The following is a 21,603-nucleotide window of genomic DNA, read 5'->3' as shown; positions in this document are numbered from 1 at the left end:
TATGTGGTGCTGAGGAATTGAACCCAGGGCCTCATGCATGCAAGGCAGACACTGTACCACTGAGCCACTTCTCAGCCCTCATTCATATTTCTTAATATCTTCAACCACATTGTAATATGAATCAGAATTTTGCCCTTTTAAATAGCTAAATAACATTCCTTTGTATAGCTATACCACAATCTGTATCTATTGTCATAAACTAAATTGTGTCCCCCCACTCTCCAAGAAAGAAACACTGAAGTTGTTGCCCATGGACACTGGAAATGGAATTGGATGTCATTTGTTGTTGTTGTTGGTGGTGGTGGTAGTGGTGGTCATGGGTCTTGAACTCTAGGCCTGGGCGCTGTCCCTGCGCTCTTCAGTTGAAGGCTAGTGCTCTACCACTTGAGCCACAGCACCACTTCCGTTTTTCTGGTGGTTAATTGGTGATAAGAGTCTCACTGACTTTCCTGCTTTTGTGGGCTTTGAACTGTGATCCTCAGATCTCAGCCTCCTTTTAAATAGTTAGGATTCCAGGGGTGAGCCACCTGTACCCAGCTTATGATCTCATTTGTTGAAGTAGCATCCTAGTAGACAGAGCAGACCTAGATCCAATATGTCCAGTGTGTACTGGGAGCAGACAGCTGTGTGGTGACACAGGTAGAGCTTGGGGCTATGCAGTCATAAGCCAAGGAAATGAAGCATTGCTACAGAACACCGGGAGCTAGGAACAGGCCAGGGTGGATTCTCCCCCAGGGCTTCCCACCCAGGAGACACAGCTGCAGACTTTGAACTGGGTAGTGACTCACTTTTTCTGTTTGACACCACCATGCTTGTTACACGTGTGTGTGTGTGTGTGTGTGTGTGTGTGTGGTTCTGGAGAGGGCTGCTCTTCCACGTGGCACACTTCTGACTGCTTGCCGTGCCTCCACGTGGAGGGGGGATGAAGAGCTCTCAGAGGTCAGTTTGTGTGTGCAGAGTGGGTACTGGGACTTGAAGTCAGGGCCTCCTGCTCTACCACTTGAGCCACACGTCCACTTTTGGCTTTTTGGTGGTTAACTGAAGACAGGAGTCTCTCACTCTCCTGCTCTGGCTGGCTTTGAATCATGATCCTCAGATTTCAGCCTCCTGAGTAGTGAGGATTACAGGTGTAAGCCATGGTGCCCAATTCAGTGGTCTCTGTTAAAAGGGCACTGGCCTGTCCCTGCAGGCTCCTCATTAGTCTCCTCTAAAAGGCCTTGCTTCTTCACTCTGCCTTCAGGGGGGGATTTCAACATAGGAACTTTGTGCTGGATACAAGCATGAAGCCCATAACACCCAGGCTTTGGGTGATAGGTCATGCAACAGCCCATGTACGTGCTTTTCCTGAGGTCTAGGGGAGAGGGGGGGGCCTGGACATACACACAGCATGTGTGTATGTGTGTGTGTGCACACATGCACGTGTGCGCATGTGCATGTATGTGTGTGCTATCAAGGTCTGACCTCAGAGCTATATGCTTGCTTAGCAGGTATTCTCTCACTTGAGGGCTCCCCTCATTCACCATTTTTGCTTTTAGTTTGTTTTCTAGCAGGATCCTTCACTTTTCCTGGGCTGCTTTTTTTTTTTGGGGGGGGGGGTCCGGTCGTGGGGCTTGAACTCTAGGCCTGGGCACTGTCCCTCAGCTCTTCAGCTTAAGGTGAGTGCTCTACCACTTGAGCCACAGTGCCACTTCCAGCTTTCTGGTGGTTAACTGGAGATAAGAGTCTCATGGAGGGCTGGGATGTAGCTCAGTGGCAAAGCGCTTGCCTAGCAAGTGCAACGTCCTGGGTTCGATCCCCAGTACCAAAAAAGAAAAGACAAAAAAAATACAGTTAAAAAAAAAAAAAAAAAGAGTCTCATGGACTTTCCTGCCTGGGCTGGATTCGAACTGAGATCCTCAGATCTCAGCCTCCTGAGTAGCTAGGATTACAGGTGTGAGCCACCTTCCCGGCTCCTGGGTTGCTCTTGAATCATCGTCTTCTTTCCTCCTGCTCTTCCTCCTCCTCCTCCTCCCCCTTTCCTTCCCTCCCCTCCTCCTTGTCGGTCGTGGGGCTGGGCACTGTCCCTCAGCAATTCAGCTCAAGGCTAGCGCTCTACCACTTGAGCCATAGCACCACTTTCAGCTTTTTCTGCTTATGTGGTGCTGAGGAATTGAACCCAGGGCCTCATGCATGCAAGGCAAGCATTCTACCCCTGAGCCACCTTCCCAGCCCCTTGAACCATGATCTTCTTAGCTCCTCCTGTCCAGTAGCTTGGATTACAGGCATGCACCATCAAGCCTGGCTCACACCATAGTGTTAAAGTGTGTGTTTTCTAGCACATCAGTTACACTTTGATGTAAGATAAAAAGAGTGTGAACACACCCTCTGGGAACCATTGCAGGGTCTGGCATCGTATAATGCCAATTATCAGGATGATGTGTATGTGTGCGCCAGTATTGGGGCTTGAACTCAGGGACTGGTGCTGTCCCTTAGCTTTTTTTGTTTAAGGCTGACACTTTACCACTTGAAGAACAGCTCCACTTCCAGCTTTTTGCTGGCTAGTTGGAGTTTCATGGACTTTCTTTCCTGGACTGGCTTTAAACTATGATCCTCAGCCTCCTGAGTAACTATAAGCACCTGACAGAATGTGTATATTAAAGAAAACAGGCCAGGCACTGGTGGCTCCAGGCTACTCAGGAGGTTGAGATCTAAGGATCAAGGTTCAAAGACAGCTCAGGCAGGAAAGTCTGTGAGACTCATCTCCAACTACCAAAAAACCGAAGAGGAGAGCTGTGGCTCGAGTGGTAGAGCGCTTAGCCCTGAGCAAAAGCAGCTCAGGGACAGTACTCAGGACTTGAGTTCAAAATCAGGACCAGTTCAAAATTAGGACCAGTTCCTCCCCTCTCCCCTAAAAAATCAATTTGTAAAATCTTAGAGCTTACCCTGACTCCCAAATAGATGAGTCTTCACCCAGCCCACCTACCTGGTCGCCTCTTTGTTCCTCTACCCAGAGTGTGAACTCTTCTGGCCTCAGCCTCCTGAGTACTGGGATTATAGGTATGTGCCACCACACCCGACCAGAGGAAAAAAAAATCAAGATTCAGCCACATGAGTTGAGAAGGCTTGTCTCAGAATCCAGTTCTCTGGTGCTGATTCTGTTGCTGTGATTTTTAGGTTGAGAGTGTTCCTTGTTCCAAGCCTCGAAAGTTAGCATGAGGGCTGGGAAGGTGGCTCAGTGGTAGAGCGCTTGCCTTGCATGCTCGAGGCCCTGGGTTCAATTCCTCAGCACCACATAAGCAAAAAAAAAGAAAAAAACCAGAAGTGGCGCCCTGGCTCAAGTGGTAGAGCACTAGCCTTGAGCTGAAGAGCTGAGGGACAGCGCCCAGGCGCAGAGTTCAGGCCCCACAACCGGACCCCCCCCCCCCCAAAAAAAAAAGAAAGTTAGCATGAGCCCCAGAGAATGAATGACTCTCTTGTCAGTGAGGCAAAGGAAAATACTAGAACCTTCTCTCAGCAAATGGGAGCTTGCACATGAGTAGGGTCCTGGGCAGAACTCACACCCAGGCCTGCATGGAGGCAAAGGTCTGCCTTTATAGGTCACAGGGTAGAGAAAATGCTAGAATCCACACCTGGCTCTCCTGGAAGTGGCCCTAAGGGGAGGATTCTGGCAACGGCCATGGGGTCTGATGGGAGGAAGGACAGGCAAGGAGCAGAGGCCAGACCCTGTGTGGCTTGGCCTATTCCGGACTCGGCGTGCCAGGCTTAGGGGGACCCAGGCTTGGATTCGGGGCTTCTGCCTTTTCCCACTTGTCAGCCTAGAGTGAATCCCACAGGCCTGTGTGCATGGGCAACACACATGGTGTCCGCTGCCCACTGAGGCTCCCAGAGGAGGAACAATGGGGGGGATGGACTCTAGGGACTCACCTCGGGGCCTCCACTGCCTTTTGCAGCTTCCACAGGACACCCCAGCTCCTCCATCCCCAAACTGAGGGGGATGGGTGATCTAGCCAGGATCATGAACTGGCTTTGTCTGTGCTGATTCATGGTCAAGCAACATGCTGTGAGCACATGGTAGCTCATATCTGTAATCCAAGCTACTCAGGAGACAGAGACTGGGAAGATCTTGGTTCAAGGCCAGATTGGGCAAAAAGTTAGTGAGGACCCCTCTCCCCCTACCATCTTGACAAACAAGCTGGAGGTAGTAACTCAGATCTGTAATCCCAGCTGCGCAGGAGGCACACATCGGAGGATCACAGTCCAAGGCCAGTCCTGTGCAAATGTGGGAAGTTATCTGAAAGATAACCTAAAGGTTTTCAAAAGGGCCGACACCTGGGGTTCTAGTTGAATGTGGTCAGGAGTGTGTTTTTGGAGCATGTGTGTATTGCTGGGTCCTGGGTTAATTGTGTTCTTTGGCTAGGGGCTGACACATCATTTCCAAAGTAAGGTGGCAATTTGCCCTTCTACTAGCAGTGTGGCATTTTAGGCCCACCATCATCTCACCTGTTTATTCTTGGTTCTCAGCTTCTAACATGCAGTTGAGTCGGAAGGGATGGGATGGATTGTGGGGTCTTCCTCTCAGTGTTCTTACCCTCCACCCTCGGGACTGATGCCAAGGCTTTTTATGTTGTTGTCGCTGTTTGAACTCAGGGTTTCAGGCTTATCCATTGCTAGGCAGGTGCTCTATCATTTGAACCAAACCCTCAGCCTTTATTTTTCCAGTCCTGGGGCTTGACCTCAGAGACTGGGCACGGTCCCTGAGCTTCTTATGTTCAAGGCTAGCACTCTATCCTTGAGCCACAGCACCACTTCCAGCTTTTTCTGTTTATGTAATACTGAGGAATTGAACCCAGGGCTTCATGCATGCTAGGCAAGCACTCTACCACTAAGCCACATTTCTAGCCCTACTTTATTTTGTGCCCAGAAAGGCCTGGATTTAAATCTGCCTGTTTAGCTTTTCTGTTTTTTTTTTTCTGGTCAGTTATGGGGCCTGAGCACTGTCCCTCAGCTCTTCTGTATCTGGGATGACAGATGCATGCCATCACAGCCAGCTTTTTCTGTTGAGACAGCAGCTTGCAAACTTTTTTGCCCCAGATAGCCTGGAACCTTGATCCTCCAATCTCTGCCTCCTTGAGTAACTAGGATTACAGGCATAAGCCACCACTCCCAGCCTACTTCTATTTCTTAGAACTCCTTTGTGTGAATACAAAAGGACAATCTTTATGACACTTCATTTCCAAATGCTGCTGTTTTTTTGGTGGTAGGCTGATTTTGTTACTGCCCTCTGGTGGGCAGCTATGGAAACTCAGGTCATACAATTCTTTTTTTTTTTTTTTTTTTTGTCAGTCGTGGGGCTTGAACTCTGGGCCTGGGCGCTGTCCCTCAGCTCTTCAGCTCAAGGAGAGCGCTCTACCACTTGAGCTACAGTGCCACTTCCGGTTTTCTGGTGGTTTATTGGAGATAGGAGTCTCACGGTCTCTCCTGCCCGGGCTGGCTTTGAACTGCGATCCTCAGATCTCAGCCTCCTGAGTAGCTAGGATTACAGGCGTGAGCCACCAGCGCCCAGCTCATACAATTCTTAGATGCTAGACAGCAAGGGTGTGGTGCTCTTGGATGGTGCACAGCTTGGAGGATGGCTGGGTGATCCCAGTCCATTCTCCACTCTTCACACAATGGGGGTTCATGTGAAGACTGGGGTGGGTGGAAAGCACAGCTAAAGCTTATAGGATGGTAGCCTAGTGGCTGAATCTGACCTACAGGTGTTTTATTTCATCTAGTGTTAAAAAAATAATTTAGCCGGGCTGGGAAGGTGGCTCAGTGGTAGAGCGCTTGCCTTGCATGCATGAGGCCCTGGGTTCGATTCCTCAGCACCACATAAGCAAAAAGAAAAAAGCCGGAAGTGGCACTGTGGCTCAAATGGTAGACCGCTAGCCTTCAGCTGAAGAGCTGAGGGACAGCGCCAGGCCCAGAATTCAGGCCCACGACTGGACCCCAAAAAAAAAAAAAATAATAATAATTTAGCCTAAAAATGTGGAAAAATCAAAGACCCTAGAAAAATCAGAAGCCCCCATCTCTAAATTCTTTTTTTTCTGTCAGTTGTGGGGCTTGAACTCTGGGCCTGGGTGCTGTTCCTGAGCTCTTCAGCTTAAAGGTAGCACTTCACCACTTTGAGCCACAGTGCCACTTCTGGTCTTCTGGTGGTTAATTGGAGGTAAGAGTCTCATGGACTTTTCTTGCCCAGGCTAGCTTTGAAGCATGATCCTCAGATCTCAACCTCCTGAGTAGATAGGATTACAGGCATGAGCCACCAGTGTCTGGCCTCTAAATTCTGATTATAGAAGCTGATCTGTGTTTCCAGTTAGTCTCAGCCCCTACCACACCCTATTTTCGCTAAACCCCACAGCCGGTCAATAATATCGGCCAACCCAGTGTCATAAAAATACAGTGGGATGGGAAGGGGAAACAAAGGAGGCTAAAATGCTTGATAAGAAATGTATTACAAAGTCGGTGGGGGGGGGGGGAAAGGAGAAGGATTGGGATTGGGGGGGAGGGGGGAGGCTGGGAAGGGATGTGAAGGGTAAACAAAAGGAGGAGGCTGCAATGCTTGGTAAGAAATGTACTCATTATCCTGCCCATGTAGTTGTAACCCCTCTGTATAGTATTTTCACACACACAAAAAATACAGTACTAGAACCAGGCATCGCAGTTCATTCCTGTAATCCCAGCTACTCCCAGATTGGGAGGATTACAGTTCAAGGCCAGACCAGGGCAAAAAGTTAATAGGACTCCATCTTGACAAACAAGCTAGCATGGTGGTTCCATTTGCAATCCTAGTTATGTGGGTAGGAGGATCTTATGTGGGTAGGAGGATCATGACACTCCATCTGAAAAAAAATAACCAGAGCGAAAAGGGCTACAGGTACAGCTCAAGCTGTAGAGCAACTATGTAGCAAGTATGAGGAACTGAGTTAAAACCCCAGTGCCATTGAAAAAGAAAAAAAAAAAAGATGAAGTAGCCAGGTGCTGGTGGCTCACACCTGTAATCCTAGCTATGCAGGGGACTGAGATCTCAGGATGTTGGTTCAAAGCCAGCCTGTGCAGGAAAGTCTATGAGACTCTTATCTCCAACTAACACCAGAAAACCAGAAGTGGCACTGTGACTCAATGTGGTAGAATTCTATCCTTGAGCAAAAGAGCTGAGGGACAGCACCCAGGCCTTGACTTCAAGCTTCATGACTGCCACCCCCCCCCAAAAAAAGAGTACCAACACTCCACCCTGTGTCACGACTTATTTGTGTCACCTGCCATAATCTTCATATTGATGAGGGGACTGAGGGGTACCAACGCTGGCTGGTGGTTAGACTGTGAAATAATTTCCATCTCACTTGATGAGATTTTTTTTTTGAACTGTACATATAGCTGAAGGGCAAATGTTTGCTGGTAGCCCTGCATTGGCAGGCATTTCCTGAGTTATTAGACATATGATGGTGAAGTCCGTGGTGGGCAGCTGAGTAAGCAGGGTGCAGAGCACGTGTCCAGTGTCCACAGAGGTCAGCTGGGAAGGGGGTGTGACAATGTGTATGGCTGAGACACTGCAGTGAATGTTCCATAACTGTATGTCATTCTAAACTGAACCCATTAAGGCAAGAACCTTTCACTTACCTACATATGGCCATCTTTTTTTAAATGCTGGTTCTGGGGCTTGAACTCAGGGCTTGAGTGCTGTCCCTGAAATTTCGTGTTCAAGAATAGCACTTTACTACCTGAGCCACAGCTCTACTTCTGGCTTTTTGGTGTTTAATGGGAGATAAAGAGTCACAGACTTCCATTCCTGGGCTGGGTTTGAACTGGATCATCAAACCTCAACCTCCTGGGTAGCTAAGATTACAGGCGTGAGCCTCTGGTACCCAAATGGGCTCTGCAGTCATACCATTGAAGACACGTACTAACTAGGTTAAGTAAAAGCTTTTCTTAGGCCACAGGCAGGTGGCTACTTGCATTATGTGGAATTAGCCAGCTCCAAGAGTGAGAAATTTCTCTCTTAGAGACATGTTGGCTGTGTGGTGCTGGTGGCTTACCTGTAATTCCAGTTACTGAGGAGGCTGAGAAGATCGTGTTTCAAAGCCAGCCCAAGCAAACCAACAGGAGGGACTGTTATCCCTAATTAACTAGCAAAAAGCTATAAGCAGAGGTGTGGCTCAAGTGATTGTGTGCTAGTCTTGAGCAGAAAAAGCTACGTGAGAGCACAAGGTCCTGAATTCAAGCCCAGTACTGGCATATAGACATGGAGTCTGACAAACTTTTTGCCTGGACTGGCCTTGAATCAGTCCTCAGATCTCAGCCTCCCAAGTAGCTGTGCTTCCAGGCATAACACAGTGGTGTCTCATCCCTTAATCCTTTTTTTTTGGAAGTATTTATTTTTTGTTGTTGGTCATGGGTCTTGAACTCTGGACCTGGGATGCTGTCCCTACACCTCTACAGCTCAAGGCTAGCACTCTACCACTTGAGCCACAGTGCCACTTCTGGTTTTCTGGTGGTTAATTGGAGATGAGAGTCTCAGGGATGTTCCTGCCCAGGCTGGCTTTGAACTGTGATCCTCAGATCTCAGCCTCCGGAGTAGGTAGGATTACAGGTGCAAGCCACTGGCACCTGGCTCATCCCTTCATTTTTTATCTCTGTGTGAGAAAATTCTCCAGCCTGTTGGGGGCCCAGGATTTTGAGTCAAAACCTAAAAAACATTCACAGACACCTGTATTTCTGCTTTGTCATTTCTCACAGCAAAGCCAGCAGCTCTTGCCTATAATCCTAGCTATTCAGGAGGCTAGATCTGAGGATCACAGCTCAAAGCCAGCCTGCGCAGGAAAAGTCTGAGATTCTTTTTTTTTTTTTTGGGTCTCGTCGTGGGGCCTGAACTCTGGGCCTGGGCACTGTCCCTCAGCTCTTCAGCTCAAGGCTAGCGCTTTACCCCTTGAGCCACAGCGCCACTTCCGGCTTTTTTCTTTTTGCTTATGTGGTGCTGAGGAATCAAACCCAGGGCCTCAGGCATGCAAGGCAAGTGCTCTACCACTGAGCCACCTTCCCAGCCCAAGCCTGAGATTCTTATCTCTAACCAACCACCAAAGTCAGAAGTGGAGCTGTTGTTCAAGTGGTAGAGCACTAACCTTGAGCAAAAAATAAAAAGCTCAAGGACAGAGCCTAGGCCCTGAGTTAAGCCCCAGGACTGGCACAAAATAACAAGAAAAGAAAAAAAGAAAATCCGAAATTAAAAAGTGCCTCAGTTATGTTCTGAAATTAGATGGTGGTAGTGGTTATAGAACTTGGTGCAGGGCTCACCTGCCCTTGAATTGTATGCCATGAACAACACTAGGTAGTGTTGTGTCACCTTAATTTAAAAAAGAAAAAAAAAAGATACTGGCATGTAATTAAAAATGTCATCACATGACACTGCAACACAGTCCAGGGGCCAGCTGGGATGAATGAAATCAACCTTTAATTCTCTCTGTGCGGACTGGAGTGGGCTCATGCTTCAGCTAGAGCAAACTGACTTCTTGTGATTAATTTAGCAAATGTCACAGTCAGAGGACAGGCCGTGGATCAGCCCAACATAGGGTTGAGGCCTGGCTCTGCCACTTCCAAGTTGTGTGACCTTGGAGAGATGCTTAATTAAAAAAAAAAAACTGTTCATTATCAGCAACATAAGAGGAAATGTGTGAATATTATCCACGGTTCCATTTAACCTTTTATGTCTCAGGAGCCCTCATAAGGCAGGGGAAGGGGAGGCTCATGTCAGATCCAGCCGAGAACATCCAAGAGACCAAGGGTAATCAGAAGTGCAAATATCCAAAACTGTTTGCAAATGTTAGAAAAATTAATCACCATAGAAGAGCCTCTGTGGGAGTCTCAGACACTTAGAACTCTTGGTGCTTCATTTTCTTTCCCACTAATTGGAGAATCAGACAATAAGAAGGATGTACACAGTGGAAGGTGTTTCACATGCACAAATTTTGTGGCTGGAATTATTATTTTTAATTCATTCAGTAGGCAAAGGAAAATTCTGTAAAGGCAAGAAACTTACCTGCCTTCCTTCCATTCAGTACATCCAGCTTTTTTTGAAAGAAAAAAAAAAAAAAAAGAGGTTTGGTGGGAATGTGGCTTAGTAGTAGAGTGCTTGCTTTGCATGCATGAAGCCCTGGGTTTGATTCCTCAGTACTACATATGCAGAAAGAGCCAGAAGTGCCACTGTGGCTCAAGTGATAGAGTGCTAGCCTTGAGCAAAAGAAGCTCAGGGGGCTGGGAAGATGGCTCAGTGGTAGAGCGCTTGCCTTGCATGCCTGAGGCCCTGGGTTCGATTCCTCAGCACCACATAAGCAAAAAGAAAAAAGCCGGAAGTGGTGCTGTCTGTCGCTCAAGTGGTAGAGCGCTAGCCTTGAGCTGAAGAGCTGAGGGACAGCGCCCAGGCCTAGAGTTCAGGCCTCATGACCCGGACCCAAAAAAAAAAAAAAAAAAAGCTCAGGGACAGAGCCCAGGCCCTAAGTTCAAGCCTCAGGACTGTGAAAAAACATTTTTTTTTTTATTTTTTGAAAAAACATTTTTTAAGAAAAGTACTGTGCATGGTTCTGCTTGTAGTAAGACCTGGAGGATCTCATGTAATAATTGGCTTTACTTATTTATTTTTGCTGGTCCTAGGCCTTGAACTCTGGGCCTGAGTGCTGTCCCTGAGCACCCAGGGCCTCATGCATGCAAGGCAATCACTCTACCACCGAGCCACCTTCCCAGCCCAGTCCCTGAGTTTCTTTTGCTCGAGGTGAGCACTACTACTTGAGCTACAGTTCCACTTGGCTTTTTTGAATAGTTTATTTGAGGTAAGAGTCTCACAGTTTCCTGCCAGGGCTGGCTTTGAACCATGATCCTCAGATCTTGGACTTCTGAGTAGCTAGGATTATAGGCGTGAGCCTCTTGTGCTTGGCTAATCCATTTTTTAAAAAGAATTTTATAAATTATTTATTTAAAAAATAAGCTTAATCCAAGAAAATCAGAGAGCCATTTTTGTGGAAAATAATTTTATTCAACAATGAATTTCACTACTGTAAATGTATTTAAGTTTACAAACTTAGAATAGCAAGGGAGAATTCTGTCAATGGAGAGAGGACACAGTGTAAAACCCTCATTCAAAGGACATGCGTGTTACCTGTCATACTCAAATGCAGAGCTCATGTCAACTTGAAATAAGGACATGAATGAACTAAAAGCAGACTTACTAATAGAGGGTCCAAACTGGGTGCTCATGGCTCATTCCTGTAATCCTAGCTACCTGAGGACTGCAGCTAGAAGTCAGCCTGGGCAACAAAGTCCATGAGGCTCTTATCTTCAATTAACTACTAAAAAGGAAATGGCACTGTGGCTCAATGTGGTAGAGCACTAATCGAGCATAAAAGCAGAGAGACAGGGCTGGGAAGGTGGCTCAGTGGTAGAGTGCTTCCCTTGCATTCCTTAGTACCACCTAAGCAGAAAAAGCTGGAAGTGGTGCTGTGGCTCAAGTGGTAGAGCGCTAGCCTTGAGCTGAAGAGCTAAGGGACAGTGCCCAGGTCCAGAGTTCAGGCTCTACAAACACCACCACCACCACCACCACCAAGCAGAGAGAGACAGCCAGGCACCAATGGCACACACCTATAATCCTAGCTATTCAGGAGGCTGAGATCTGAGGATTGCGGTTCAAAGCCAGCCAGGGCAGGAAAGCTGGTGAGGCTCTTATCTTCAATAAATCACCAGAAAACTGGGAAGTGGCACTGTGGCTCAAATGGTTGAGTGCTAGCCTTGAGCTGAAGATCTGAGGGACAGCGCCCAGGCCGAGTTCAAGCCCTATGACTGACAAAAAAAAACGGAGACAGTGGAGGGGGTGGGAGGAGAGAAGAGATGGGGGGAGGGGAGAGAGGGAGGAAGGGAGGGGGAGAGAGAGAGAGAGAGAGAGAAAGGGAGAGGGAGATGGAGAGGGAGAGGGAGAGAGAGGAGAGAGAGACTAACTATAGAGCCTATAAGCAGCCAATAGGAAAACTCTACTTCTCCTAGATTACTCACAGTCACGAAATAAAGTTCCTTCTTCACATCAACCATAATTCCTTGATGTTCAGGGTCTCTGACCAAGTCTGTTGATACAAGTGCTTGCTCAGGTGAAGGTTCTTCTCGATAGCCTTCTATTCTGCCACCTATGTAGAAAACTTATAACAATCTAAAGCAATTAAACTGTCACTTCTCAATTTTTTTTATTTTTATTTATTTATTTATTTTTGCCAGTCATGGGGCCTGAACTCTGGGCCTGGGTGCTGTCCCTCAGCTCTTCAGCTCAAGGCTAGCGCTCTCCCACTTGAGCCACAGCTCCACTTCTGGCTTTTTCTGCTTATGTGGTGCTGAGGAATCGAACCCAGGGCCTCATGCATGCGGGGCAAACACTCTACCACTGAGCCACCTTCCCAGCCCCTCACTTCTCAATTTTTACCACAACAATTGAGAACAATTTTTTGTGTGTGTGCTGGGCCTGAGTGATTGAACTCAGAGCCTTTTGACTAACCCCTGGTCAAAAGCAAGCTTTTAAAAGATGAAGGTGCTGGTGGCTCACGCCTGTTAATCCTAGCTACTCAGGAAGCTGAGACTAAGTGGTTTGAAGCCAGCCTAGGCAGAAAAGTCTCATGAGACTCTTATCTCCAATTAGCCCCTCAAAAACTGGAAGTGGCACTGGTAGAGTAGTAGAGTGCTAGCCTTGAGCACAAAGAGGCTAGGGACAGCGCATGGCACCCAGTCCAAGCCAACACACAAAAAAGTGAAACTTCTGGGGTTGAAGGCATGGCTCTGCAGCCACGCCTTGAGTGAAAGTGTCAGGTACAAAGTTCAAGTCCTGGTCTCCAACAAGTAAATAAACTTTTGCACAAAATTTGAAAAATTATCTACTATTTATTATCCATTCCCCACAATTCCATAAAAATAAATCTTTTGAGAGGTGCTACAAAGTAATAAAAAGACAGAGCTGAAGGAAAGGGGAGGGTGCTTGAGGCTCACACCTATAATTCTAGCTATTCAGAAAGCTGAGATCTGAGGATCAAGATCTGAAGCAAGCTGGTGCAGAAAAGTCAGCAAGACTCCTTCAATTAGCCATCAAAAACCTGGACTGGTTGGGGCTGGGAAGGTGGCTCAGTGGTAGAGTGCTTGCCTTGCATGCATGAGGCCCTGGGTTTGATTTCTCAGCACCACATAAGCAAAAAGAAAAAAGCCAGAAGTGGTGCTGTAGCTCAAGTGGTAGAGCTCTCGCCTTGAGCTGAAGAGCTGAGGGACAGCGCCCAGGCCCAGAGTTCAGGCCCCACAACCAGACCCCCCCCCCCACAAAAAAAAAAAAAAAAAAAAACCCTGGACTATAAATGTGGCTCAAATGGTAGAGTACCAAGTCTGAGTGAAAACAGCTGGGTGAAAACACAACGTTCTGAGCTCAAGTCCCAGTATTGACAAAAGAAAAAAAAAAAAAAAAGACCTAGAGCTGGAGAGGCAGATCAATGCATGAATTTAAGTTTTTACCTTAATACTTGCAGTCCTGAACTGACTTAATGAATCCATTTCCTTGCTTATGATATGGAAAAATTGCACTTCTGCGAGGATTGCACACAAGATGCCACGGAGCACAAAGGCTGGCACACAGTGCACAGTGGCCAATAACTTCATTCGTAAGTTTTTTAGGTTACTGCATCCAGTTGAAGGCTGTCGCTTCAATGATGGTAACATGTCCGCTGCACATCATTTTATTGCCTTCTTTTCTTTTCGTGCAAGTCCTGGGGCTTTAGTGCTCAAGTCTGGTGCTCCACCTCTGGAGCCACAGCCCCCTTTCCGGTCTTTTGGTGACTAACTGGAGATAAGAGTCACGTGGACTTACCTGCCTGGGCTGGCTTCGAACCTCGATGATCAGATCCCAGCCTCCCGAGCTGGGATTATAGATGTGAGACATCCCACCCAGAGGCTCCAGATGGACGACACCCACGGAACGACTATTAACACACACTCGATGCGATCGAGGTTCACGACTGTCCTCCAACACAACCCAAACCTTTCCTTTCCATCACTGGCTCTTCCCAGCGCGTCCTCGGCGGGCCCGCGCCCCTCGCGTGCGGCCCTCACCTCGGGCCGCTGCGGACGGACGTCCTCCAGGCTGTCTGCGGACGCGGCGCCACGCTGCTCTCCGAAAAGCGAGGTGTACCCCCACCAGGCCGGGGAGCTCCCGTCGCCACCGGGCTGGCGCGCCCCTGGGGACCCGACCCCACGTGGGACAGGTCGCGGGCAGAGCGGGAATTTAGGTCCTCACGGCCCCCGGAGCTGTGTACAAACCGCTCCGAAGGGCCGGCTTCCGGGCTGTCTACCACACTGCCTGATCATTTTGGTACCGCGCCACTTTTTCGGGGACAATTCCCACCGCAGCTTGAACCCGTTCAGTCTCCTTTCCTTGATGGAATATCTCAAAACGCTACTCACGGCCACGTGTTCTGGCTCCCCGAGGCTCCCCTTTCCGCCTTGTGCCCGGTCAGTGATCTAGACGGCTCTGAGAATCCTGCGCCGAGAGCATTGAAGGACCCCACGGTGGCGCGCCAGGCTCTTCAGACGCGGGCGCGCCGACTCTCCGGCGAGGTCCGGTCTCCTGGGTTCGGCTCAGGCCCGGGGTCTTGTCCCCCGCCCCACTGCGACGTTGCTCGTTCCCTGCGGGGTGCCGTCCCCACCTCCGCCCTCACCCTCGTGGTGGCGCCTCGCCGCCCGCACCCGTCAGGCCCCGCCCGGTCCTGGGAGAAGAAGGGCTCTGGGTGGTTTGGGGCCTCCGGAGGGAGTCCGTGTCCCGCCCGAGCTCAGTCGGCGCTGCAGAGGAATCTTCTACGAGCTGTAGTCTTTGTTGCCTGTAAGACGTGATGTGTTTGTGTGTTCCACGTACCTCTAAATTTAGACATTGAAAGTATATTTCCTGGTAGTTCTAGAGTCAGTCCGAAGCTAGCGCGTCAGTGTCGTTAGAGAACTACTATTGGAACGGAAGTCATTATAGCTAACGAGCAGTTGTACGGTTTCCCGTATTCAGTCGTTTATTTTTTTTTATGAAGCAAGTCGTTTTGTTTACTATTCTAAAGGTGTTGCACACAATGACATAAGCAGGTGATGAGTACATTTCTTTTTGGACATTGTCATTTGCTTTAAATAAGCATTCTGTTACGTGCAGTTAGAAAGGGGGTCCTTGCCGGGCGCTCGTGACACGCGCCTGTAATTCTAGCTACTCAGGAGGCTGAGTTCTGAAGTCTGAAGCCAGTCTGGACAGGAAAGTCCACGAGACTCTTACCTCCAATTGACCACCAGAAAACCGGAAGTGGCGCTGTGGCTCTCAAACTACCCTGAGCAAAAAAGCTCTGGGAGCGGGGCGCCGGTGGTTCATGCCTGTAATCCTAGCCGCTCAGGAGGCCGAGATCTGAGGATCACGGTTCAAAGCCAGCCCAGGCAGGGAAGTCTGTGAGACTCTTATCTCCAATTACGCACCAGAAAACCCGAACTGGCGCTGTGGCTCAAGTGATAGAGCGCTAGCCTTGGGCTGAAGCGCCCAGGGTTCAAGCCCCAAGACCAAACCCCCCCCCCCAAAAAAAAACCCCAAAAACTCAGGGAGAGCTCTCAGGTCCAAGCCCCATGACCGATTCGGCCCCCCCCCCCCAGGTCCTCGTTCTCAAAGGGATTTACAGTTTAGGTGGAAACACATGTAAACCAGTAAGATCAATAACTCCTAAAACTTGAAAAGAATGGGGAGGGGAGGGAGACTGCTCAGTCAGTAGAGCCCCAGCTTAAGAAGCTAAGGCAGCCGGGCGCTGGTGGCTCACGCCTGTAATCCTAGCTACTCAGGAGGCTGAGATCTGAGGATCACGGTTCAAAAGCCAGCCCGGGCAGGAGAGACCATGAGACTCCTATCTCCAATAAACCACCAGAAAACCGGAAGTGGTGCAGTAGCTCAAGTGGTAGAGCGCTGGCCTTGAGCTGAAGAGCTGAGGGACAGCGTCCAGGCCCAGAGTTCAAGTCCCACGGCCGACAAAAAAAAAAAAAAAAAAAGAAGAAACTAAGGCTTTGAGTTCAAACCCAGTACTAACCAAAAAGCGGGAGGGGGGACAGGAAGGCCCTAACAGCAGGAGGTACATTAGTGCCTAAGCTTGCCAAGTAAAGCTTTGTAGGGTAAATGGAGTAAGTCAGGCTTTTCTCACAGTAGCCTCTGGATGGCTTTGGGTCTGCACTTCCCAAGGACTGTGATTTAGCTGGTTCAGCATATCCATGTAACCTTGAGTCATGTAGGCATGCGCAATATTAGGTAACCCTGCATGAAATCTTGAGACTGTGTGTGTGTGCTTGGTTTTATATGGCCATTCTTGGCCAAATGCCACTTTTGTCTAGTCAGGGTATATATATATATATATACATATAAAAACAGACACCACTGAAGGACAGGGGAAAGAGCAGTGGGGTAACAACATTATTGGACAAGAGCTGTTGTGCTCAGGGCTGCTGCTACTGTAACTATCAGTGATCAATCTATGGACAGAGAACCTGTGAATAAACAAGACTGCGTCCCTCCCCTTTGGCATCTGTGGTCTACATGAATAAAAGGAACAGAACTTGCAACACAAGCTTCTTAGAGAAGTTAATGTCTAAAAGGTGAATTAGAGGTTGCACTTCAGAAAGATGGATGTGGAAGGGGAAGAAGCTGAGAACTGAAAGCAAACTGGAATGAGCTGAGCACTGTGATGTTCACGGGTCCATACCTGCAAGCCTAGCTACTTAGGAATCTGAGAGCAGGAGTATTGATGTTACCAACCAGCTCATACAGAAAAGTTTATGAGATGCCATCCATCTAAATGGAAGAAGCCTAACATCCGAGCTTTTTTCAGGAAACCTAAAACACATGAATCAAAGTCCCAACTCTGAGTTCAAGCCCTGGTAGTGACACACACATACCCCCCCCCCACACACACACAAAGATAAAGGGAAAAAGACATGGTGACACAGGTGCTGTCCTGCCAGCACTCGGAGATTGAAGCAGGAGGATCATGAGTTTGAAGTCAGCCTGGGCTTCATGTATAGATGAACAGGCAAAACTGGACAAAGGCTCAGGTCCTTAACTGCCTGTGGTATGAAGGCCCACTCCTGTGTAGGACGTCAGTACCTTAGTCTTTCCTTGTTGCCACTGGCAACACAGCTCACCTTCCTTTTTATATGGTTTAAGCCTGATTATCAGCATTGTTTTTACTCACCTAATGGCCTAAAACTTGGTGACCAGTTATAGGAAATTTAGTGAATGCCAGGCCAGGGTCTGGAATATTATTGTCTCTGTGCCCACAAGACTGTGGCAAGTGTATGAAATAAATGTAAAATCTGGATATGGCCAGAGAATCTGGAATGTCTTCACATTCTCGTTAAAAGGTTTTGCTTTAAAAATCATGGGTTGAGCTGGGCACTGGTGGCTCATGCCTGTAATTCTATCTCCTCAGGAGGCTGAGATCTAAGGATTTTGGTTCAAAGCCAGCCCAGGCAGGAAAGTCCCTGAGTCTCTTATCTCCAGTTAACCACCAGAAAATGGGAAGTGTACTATGGCTCGAGTGGTAGAGCGCCCACCTTGAGCTGAAGAGCTGAGGGACAGTGCCCAGGCCCAAAGTTCAAGCCCCATGACTGACAACAACAACAACAAAGAGCTTTGGCTGGATGTAGGTGGCTTATCCCTGTAATCCTAGCTACTCACGAGGCTAAGATCTGAGAATAGTAGTTTGAAGCCATCCCAGTTAAAAATGTCCTTGAGATTCTTACCTGGAATTAACCTGTAAAAAGCCAGAAGAGGAGAGCTGTGAAAAGCTGTGGGACAGCACCGAGGCTCTGAGTTCAAGCCCTAGTACCAGCACATACTCATTAAAAATCCATTGTCAGGTGCTGGTGCTCAGGCCTATAATCCCAGCTACTAAGGAGGCTGAGATCTGAGAATCACAGTTTGAAGCCAGCCTGGGTGGGAAAGTCTGTGAGGCTCAGAGTGGTAGAGGTCTAGCCTTGAATAAAAAAGCTCAGGGACAGGTCATAGCCCTGAGTTCAAGCCCCATGGCCAAAAAAACAAAAGATCTACACACACATTATTGGTTTGAACTTTGTTTCTAGCTTTGTTCACCAGGAGGCAAGACTATCTTTCCACAAGCTCAGTGTAAATTTCCAGAAGTTGTTAGTGTCTAGGGGGAAGGGCCAGGGGCTGAGAACACACTGCCTACATTAACTCTGCATTTTTTTTTGTCTGTCTTGGGACTTGAACTTGGGGTATGAGTGCTGTTCCTGAACTCTGTTTTGCTCAAGGATAGTGCTCTGTCACTTTGGGCCATGGCATCACTTTCAGTTTTCTGGTGGTTAATTGGAGATGAGTGTCTCATGGGCTTTCCTGCCTGGGCTGGCTATGAACCACAATCCTTAGAACCTCCTGAGTAGCTAGGATTACAGGTGTGAGCTACCAGTGCCTGGCTGCATTTTTTAAAGACAGTACTGGGGATTAAACTCTGGGCTTTGTGCTTGTTAGGAAATCACTGTACACTTAGCCACACACCCAGTTCTTTTGCTTTTAGTTTAGTTTTCAGATAGAGACTCTTCAGATAGAGACTCACACTTTTATACAGAAAAGCCTAGGATCATGATCTTCCTACCTCTGCCTCCCAAGTAGCTGGGATTGTAGGCATGGGCCTCCTTGCTTGGCCCTTAAGTCTGGATTCTGAAATCTGAAAAGGACCACTCAGTTCTTCGCAGCCCTCCCAGAAAGTCCACACAACTATTTATCAAAAATCAGGGCAGGAAATCTGGAGGGAGAGAAAATTCAAAGTGAAAGACTGTGGAGGAAGGATAAATACATTTTTTTGACTATTGAAATAAGCTAGGCATTTTAGCTCAGCATTCATTTGGAGATGTAATTAACCTGGGGGAAGAGGACAAGACAAATCACAGCAAACTGATTCAGCAGAAATCACATCAGAGCTGGTTATTGACCTCGACAGGGGAGAGAAAAACCAATCAGAGAGGCTCAGAGCCGCCAGTAAATGAAATTCGCCCTTCCGAACTTGGCTTCTTTCTACTTGGGATGAGCAATTGTTAATCTGTGTGCAGTAAAATCAGGACAGCCCATAAACAACATTCAGTGTCTTAAAAAATGAAACCATTAATGTAACTGCATATGCTTCTCATCCGTTCTCTCCTGAAAACGAGTGAAAAATTCTTTCTCTAGGGCCAATTAGGATCTTCTAGCACTTCCCGAAGAAATGCTACTTATTATAGGTGACAACTTAATGCTAAGAAGACACTTAGAAATAAAACTCCAGCTGTAATCGTTTTCGCTGGACCAAGCTCTCTGGCTTTGGAAACCTTGTATATTTGGTACAAACCTTTTTTTCCCCCCCACAAGAGTTACATCTCTGTTTACTATTTATTATTGTGCACGTGTAGGCAAGGAATCAAGAGTCTTCATCCATAACTTGGGGTACCAGAAATGTCCTGTGTCTTTAATGGCCTTAAATCAAATTCACTTTGTCTCTCGACTCTTGCCTGCCTCGTGGGCTAGGAGCTCAGGCATTTTTATAACATCCCTCCCTGTTCTAGGCATTGTGCTGAGATTTTGGAGTGCCAAGGAAGCCAGGAGGCCCCTGCTCCCTCTTGGGTAAGGACAGATGCCTGTGGGTGATCATTATGAACCCTTCAAATCTAAAGTTACCTTTGCTGATTTAGGACTCCAGTCCTAAGATCTTCAGTGAGGCTCATAATCCAAGCTGAGATCCTCACCCCAGGAGGTCAGGCCACTGTCATCGCTGCAGCCCAGAAATAACTTTGGGAGTACAGTTAAATGTCCATGCTTATGGGGAACTGTAGCCCACTGCCACAGGAGCTCATTATTATTATTATTATTATTATTATTAGCCATTATTTTGAGACAAGGTCTTGCTGTCTTGAATTCAAAATCCTTGTGCCTCAGCCTTCTGGGTACTAGGATTACTGGTGTGTGACACTATGCCTAGGTGAGAGGCAAAATTTTTACTTGAGAAAACTCCACAGTCTCTTCCAAAACTCATCTTTCTCAGACTCTGCATTTCCCAAGAAGCCTAAGGTTGCGGGGGGAGGGAAGGCTGGTACATTCCTGGGGCTGTATGTCTCTCTCCTTGCTTCTTATGGAAGTGTGGCCTACACAGAACCTCGCAGGTACATGTAGATGAACTAGACTTCAAGGTCATGGTCCAGAATGTCATTCAACTCCTTCAGGGCCCAGGACCATGTCTTATCACAGTCCTGCTGATGGTGTAGAGGGCAGAGTTATGATGTCACACAGTTAGTTGCCTGGTAGTTCAGATGGGGAAACTGAGGCCTGGTAAAATGGTCTAGGCCCTTCCTTTGCAGCCACTCTTATCGCTGCAGCAGTGTGTTTTGGCCTTACTGTGTTTTGTACAGCTGGGAGAGCTCAGGAACTTTCTGGAAGGCTGGCTGCCTAGAAGTTGCTGTGAACCAGGTATCATGGTGGGCCATCTGAGGCCTTCATCTTGAAATGAGATGGTCCTGCCATTTGCTGGCATTGTGGTCTTGGCTGAGTCACCTGTGTGTCCCTCCCCCACCTTGACTAAATCACACTGCATGTAGCATTTCCCAGACCATTCAATCACGGAACACTTTGTGCCCAGCCAGACTTGCCAGGAAGGCCTCAGGGTCCCTTCCCAGATGTAGTGCAGATGCACAGCCTGTGTCCCCCAATGGTCTTGTACTTCTGGTGGCAGCAGCTTCACTTGTTCCTAAAAAAGATGTTGAGGTGGTAGGATCTCAGCATGCTAGTGTTCATCTGTGTACCAGTATTGGGGCTTGAACTCAAGGCACTATCCTTTAGCTTTCCATTCAAGGCTGGTACTCTACCATTTGAGCCACAGCACCACTTTTGGCTTCTTGGTAGTTAATTGGAGATAAGAATCTCTCTTTATTTTTATTTATTTATTTTTTTGGTCAGTCGTGGGGCTTGAACTCTGGGCCTGGGCGCTGTCCCTCAGCTCTTCAGCTCAAGGCGAGCACTCTACCACTTGAGCTACAGCGCCACTTCTGGTTTTCTGGTGGTTTATTGGAGATAGGAGTCTCACGGTCTCTCCTGCCCAGGCTGGCTTTGAACCGCGATCCTCAGATCTCAGCCTCCTGAGTAGCTAGGATTACAGGCGTGAGCCACCAGCACCTGGCTTGGAGATAAGAATCTCATGGACTTTTCTGTCCAGGCTGGCTTCAAGCTTTGATCCTAAGATCTCAGCCTCCTGAGTAGATAGGATTATAGACTTAAACCACTGGTGCCAGGTAGCAAGTGTTGAAGTTCACTTGGCAGGGTGTGGACAGCCCCAATCTGGCCTTTTCTGACTCATTGGTCCCTGGGTGGTATCTGAGGAGGGCCACAGTTGCCCCTCAGGATATCCTCATCACTCCCAGTCCCGTTTTCCTCCCTTCGGGAGGAGCTGAGCATCCTGGTGAAGAAGCTGAGGGCCTCAGTGGGGAGAGGGTAGTGGAGCTTCTTAAAGGAGGGCCTCTTGCCCTTGGTCCTGTGGATGAAGAGCA

Source organism: Dipodomys merriami, unplaced genomic scaffold (assembly GCF_024711535.1).
Source record: "Dipodomys merriami isolate MVZ:Mamm:240054 unplaced genomic scaffold, mDipMer1.0.p SCAF_22, whole genome shotgun sequence".
NCBI lineage: Eukaryota > Metazoa > Chordata > Mammalia > Rodentia > Heteromyidae > Dipodomys > Dipodomys merriami.
This window is presented reverse-complemented; position numbering follows the sequence as displayed.